The sequence below is a fragment of the Cicer arietinum genome, chromosome 8 (genome assembly GCF_000331145.2).
Source record: "Cicer arietinum cultivar CDC Frontier isolate Library 1 chromosome 8, Cicar.CDCFrontier_v2.0, whole genome shotgun sequence".
Lineage (NCBI taxonomy): Eukaryota > Viridiplantae > Streptophyta > Magnoliopsida > Fabales > Fabaceae > Cicer > Cicer arietinum.
Genome location: NC_021167.2, coordinates 5,145,832 through 5,151,831, shown reverse-complemented (window position 1 = coordinate 5,151,831; position 6,000 = coordinate 5,145,832). Strand labels below are relative to the sequence as shown.

At 27.2% G+C, this 6,000-nt stretch overlaps 1 long non-coding RNA gene across 1 annotated transcript; it reads left to right on the top strand.

Annotated features, from left to right (window-relative positions):
- The first annotated feature begins 2,022 nt into the window (after window positions 1-2,022).
- Window positions 2,023-3,140, top strand: LOC140919005 (uncharacterized). The gene is made up of 2 exons (XR_012161542.1): window positions 2,023-2,275; window positions 2,918-3,140. It is a non-coding gene; the product is annotated as an uncharacterized lncRNA (long non-coding RNA).
- The last annotated feature ends 2,860 nt before the right edge of the window (window positions 3,141-6,000 follow it).

The following is a 6,000-nucleotide window of genomic DNA, read 5'->3' as shown; positions in this document are numbered from 1 at the left end:
TTTTTTTTTTTTTTTATGCTTTCTTAATTTTCTCGCTGTTGTTGCATAAGATGGAGTGAGAATGTGGGATAATTCTATATTCTTAATTTGCTTTTTTACTTTGGACTTATTTAACTTTCTCTTTCAAGTTACATATATAAACCTACTTTTTTATTGTTCACTTTCCTCATTAGACTAGTCACTTTTTTTATATATGTAGTATATAGTTGATGTTTTGTATTAAAAAAAAGTATACGTTGATGTTGACCATGCTATGATCACTTTTTGACCGTTTTGATTCAAAAGGACGTTATAACTTGGAATTTTGCACATGTCACGATCTTTAACTCTTAATTTGCAAGTCTATGCTTTGTTAAAACCAAAATAATCATGATCACTCAAATTATAAGAAACTATATACATAAGCCTAACTTAATTAATGAAAGATATCGGATGAATAATCAACATGCTTATGTAAAGTGTGCAATATGTAATAGTACTATTATAGAAGCTGTGTTTATTTTAATTTTGGTGAATTCCACAGCACATACACAGAGAGAGACACGAGTATATAAGTATACAGTAGTGATGAGATGAGAGTGAAGAAAATCTAATGGTCCAATACCAATGTTTGAAGCACTGTTCTCACTGATCTGAACTGAACAGTACTGTGTGGTTCAGAAACAGTAAAATGTTTTTTTAGAATACCGCATCGAATCTAATCGTCCAATGAAGTTAGTGTTGCACTCTGCCTGCAAACTGATCACCCAACTTTTTCATTGTAAAACCTAACATCATTACCGGTATTATATTCTTTTTATTACTACCATGTCTTAAGTGTTAACAAAATCATCATAATGTGTATTTTTCAAAGTAAATACTCCTAATTCAATCGTTAAGCATAAAAAAAAAAAAGAGTATTCGAATTAGATTGTACGCGTCTCTTTTATATTCATCAAAATCTCTAAGTATTTTTAAATTTGAGTTTGCACATATAAAGCTAATGTACTATTGAGTAGTTTATATTTGTTCGTTATTCATTTTTATGATTAAAATAAAATATTAATGTAAAACTATTAAGTACTAGTTTAATTAATAAACGTTGATATTTTTAGGTTTAACATTTTGTTATGTATTTAAATTTGAGACTTTATAATTTGTGTGTAAATTTATAATTATATATATCATTCATTTTAAAATATATGACAAATGCTATAAATATTATCTTTTCAATATCTATTATAACACTTATTTTTTACCGAATGAAATTTACATGAATCCACTACTTTATGTGAAATTTATTTTTAAAGTGTGGGATTTATATTGATTTTACTCAATAAGATAGTGATTATTTGAGTGAGAGGGGAAAATAGAGAGTTCTCAGTATTACTATAATATATTAATGTGAAAAAAAAATGGGTCAAATTGAATGATGTGCTATTCAATTTTTTAAATTTGTTTATAGGCCCAACTTAAATTCATCCTCTCTTGATTAGTTATAGTTAGATGAAATTTTGTTATGTTAGTTATATTAAGAGTACTATATAAAAATACATCATACTTTAATTGTATTATAACTCTTCACATTATGATATCAAATTTTTATATATTTTTTTTTAACTATTTCTCTCTTTCTTAAGTTCAACAATTATTCTTAACATGATATCAGAGTAATATTATTTTTCTATACATTAATTCTCAACATTTTTTGGAAATTTTTTTTATTGGAGTTTTATTGATTCATTTTTACGTTTCCGTTTTCTATTAAATTTTAGAGATTTTCGAACAAGATTCTAATTGGTTCTATCTAATTTCTTTTTTTATCATTATTCATTGTTTTTTTATCCACAAATATTCAAGATTTCAAATGGATTCATCCAATTTTTGCTAAAAAAAACACTTGCAACTTTATTGGTTCAAGACAAAGATAATCATCTTTTTTATTAGTGGTTATTTTTAATTTGATTGATTTTTCTTTCCAAAATACCAACCTTCTTTTTGGTTTTACATCAAAGAATCAACAACTAACCAAGAATACAAGAAGCCTCTTTGGAACCTCAAATCCTAATGCCAAAGTTATTGCTTTATCACCAACAAATTATAGATTTGTATATGAGATATGCAACAAGGGATTTTAGAGATGCAATCTTCAGATGTGAAAAAAGTGGATGTGCCTTGAACCATGTGTGTCTACTATAACCAATCTTGTGCATTAATTAGGAGATCTCTTTGTCATCACATATTAAAAATATATATATCATTTTGCCGACATGGTGATGCCTACGTATATGAAGAGGTTAATTCTTTATTTCATTTTACCGATGGGTTTATAGTATTTTTCAAGGATTTTCTCTATTAGCAAAGTTTTGAAAACCTTATTACTACTAACAAAATTTTATTCATAATTCGTCTAATTGAGATTGTAGCTTCAATTCATAAAAGCATCGGATAGTTAAATTTTTTTTATTCTTATACATTTCTATTTTATGATAGGTATTTTTTTTTCTTCATTTTCTACATGTTTTTGCTATACGATAGGTAAGCAATTATCTTTGTGATTCTACCGATGGTAGTTTAGCATTTTTTATTCTAGATGTTCCTCTATTTTATAGGAGTTAGACTCATTTTTGTGTTTGAATCATATTGTGGTTTTAATTTTATTAGTCAAATTTGTCATTTGAAAACTCAAAAATCAAGATTCTTAATTTTATATTGAAGTGATTATGTAAAGTATATAAAAGACTTCGATGAATGTTATGTATCTCGAACTTTTATTAAATTAGTTAAACGTTATATACTCTAATTATATAATAGTTTTTTACATTATAATTTAAATTTTCTATTTCTTTTTAATTATTCATGTCTTTTTGAGTTGAATTATCTAACACTTCCAAGAATCCCTACTCATTTTGAATCACTGTTTTTTTTTTTTTCACAGAGGAAGGTGATAATGTCGGTATTGAAGATTTTGTGGCTACTTACATGAGTACTGATTTTCTGATTTGTAAAGGGACAATACATGCATAGTTATTACGTTGGTATTGAAAATTTTGCGGGTCATTTGTTTACTTATTTTTTGGTTTGTAAAGTGGCAGTACACTGCCACATTCAGTTGTTTTTTTGTCCAAAAAAAAATATGTTTCAATTTGGTTGCTTTTTCACGTACAGCTCTAATTTGATTGTATGGTGGCCAAGTGAGATCGAAACACATTTTATAAAATGAATAAATTTTTTGTTTTCTTAGCAAATTGAATTATAAGAGTGGGGGAGGTAATTCAATCCAAGTACAAAATAATAGTAACTCATTATTGGATGATTCAACTCAAACTCCTAAGCCACCTATCATTCCCCTAAACTTCAACATTGCAAGTGATTCAGACCAATGGAACTTGCTCATACAACTTTGAGAAAAGTTCTTTTAGAAGTGCTCTCTCCCAAACCAATTATCTACCCATAAAGGAATATTTTTAAAAACTTAAATATATAAATGGTAGTTGTAAATATAAGTTATTTTGATTTTAATCTTTGTAATAAGTTTTTCTTTATAAAATGTTGAGTCATATATTTCAGGTTTTCCAATAATTTAAAATTGGATCATACTAATATGGCACTTGTTAGGAAATTAATTAAAAATAGAAATAAAAGTGAAGTTTTGCGATGAAAATATCAAAATTTAAAGTTTTAATTAGTTGAATGTACCATTTTCTAGATAAAATTTTTATTTTTAGTATCTTAACAAGCACTATTTGAACACTTATTAGCATTTTTATTTTTATTTTTATTTTTTGACAAAAATCTAACAATAGTCAATATCCCTTTGATCTAATATTCATCATTGCCCACAAATTTTAATCTAAAAAAAATCATTGCCCATAAATTCATTTCACAAACCCAAAAATCTATATATTCATTTAAAATCTAAAAATTCATCTTCACAAACCCAAAATTCCGGAAAAAATGAAGCACCACCTACAGGAAGTCCAGCATCAACATTGCTATACCATCAACTGTCCAACATGAACTGAACAGTGTTTAAATATTTGGCTCTATGAAAATAATCAGAGATTGAAAATTTTGGATCTAAGTAACACAGAGATTGAAAACCCCAATCTCTAAGAACAATGCCCTATTCTACATAGCTCACCTTCCTTCAGATCTATCATCAAACATAACCCTTTCATCTACTATTGTTTTTTTTATATAAAAATGTTTTCTATTTAATATTTGTGGATTTAAACTTGCAAGTCAACAACACATATCATTGTCACACTCTGCCAATTAGGCAAGTAAAGGCGAGTCAACATAAAATTAGCCTACTCATGTATGTCACATCATCAACTAAGGTTAAATTGAAATAATTTTTTTTCAAGATTAAAATCAAATTGATCCATATTTACAAAGTCTTTTTTTTTTTTTTTTGCATATTTAAACATTTTCAAAATTACTAAGTATGCATTTTATGTTGACCATATTAGCCAAGTCATTTTATGGTCCTTTGGTTTTAAGACCAATATATAATTAATTTGAACATATTGATAAACTGAACTAAATGATTTCATAAATTAAACCACAAATCTAAACATCAATTAGTTTTTCTCTCTCCCTCCCTTGTTTTCGATCTAGAATAAGAAGTGATAAATAATAGGTGTGATGAGGATTGGCTCAAGAAGTATTCTTGTCATAATTCTCAAGATTCCTTGGTGTAGGGTGATAGTGAAATGGTTTGATAGTAGTTTATTTTGGTAGCATTTGTTATTGGTTTTGTGATGGGAAGTATATGAATCATTTATTTTGACTTATTTGTTTTACTGGGGTAATGATGTGTGGGAGCCCTGCTTATTAACATGCGAGTTTAGTTTGTGTTTATAGCTGAGCAAAATAAGTTTGCCAAATTGTATAATTTTTGTGTAATTCATGCTACTGTTAGTGTTGTTTAGTGCACTTCTTGTGCTCTATTTAATGCTATTTTAATCTAATTTTGTCTTTAAAAAAGTTTATACTGTTATGTGACTATCCATATCACTACAAGAGTTACGAGATTTTGTTATGTGACTATCCATATCACTACAAGAGTTACGAGATTTTGATAAGGGCAAAAGTTTTAAGAAATGATAAAAAAAAAGTTATAGAAAATGAAGAATTTTTTAGGACTTTGGCCCTAGTGCAAAACCACGAGGGCTTTGTCTATATCTTGCACCACTTATGTTTTACTCATCATTCTTGTCTCTCGTTTTTGTTTCATTTTCCATTTTCATGAATTACATATCAAAGAGAGTTTCATTCATTACTCATTCTCCATTTTGGTGAATTAGGGTTTTCATTTTCTTTTGATTTTGAGTTTTTCCTATTAATTTAATGTTTGTGTGTGTTTAACTTTTTGAGCATTTTCAATTTTCAAAATTCAAATTGCTTTGATTTCATATCTATTGTAATCTAAGATTGGATTTGTTTCGCTGCTCTTCCAATCTTGAAGGTGAGAAAACGTTGTTTTGCGTGGACTGGTGAATATAGGGAAAAATGGTGTTGATTTTTAAGGAAAAATTATTGTGTTGAAGACCCGTTTGTTGAATCAATGTGGCAAAATAAAAAACAAAATAGTAGTACTAGTCATACTATGTTTATTCTAATAATGGTCATGTGATTGTGATGTCTATTTATTTATTTTATATTCAATGCAAAATAACTGTCAAATTTTATTTTGGGGTCAGTGTGTCACCTTGCATAATTTTGTATCGATGAATTTAGGGGTGTACTATAGCGATGAGGCGCAACAATTAATATAAAGTGGGAGGTGGCTAAGGTTTTTAGTAGATAACACAAGATAAAAAGTTATCTTTCATAAAAAATAGAGAAATAAAATTAGAAAATGAGAGAGATAGTTAAAAAAAAAAAAAAACAATTTGTTTGTATTATACATCAATATATTTTTTTTTAGAATAAATTTAGGTTGATGGGATAATATTATAGTTCAATTAAGAAAAATTTAAAACTCCAGTATGAAGCGATTTATATTTATTTCCC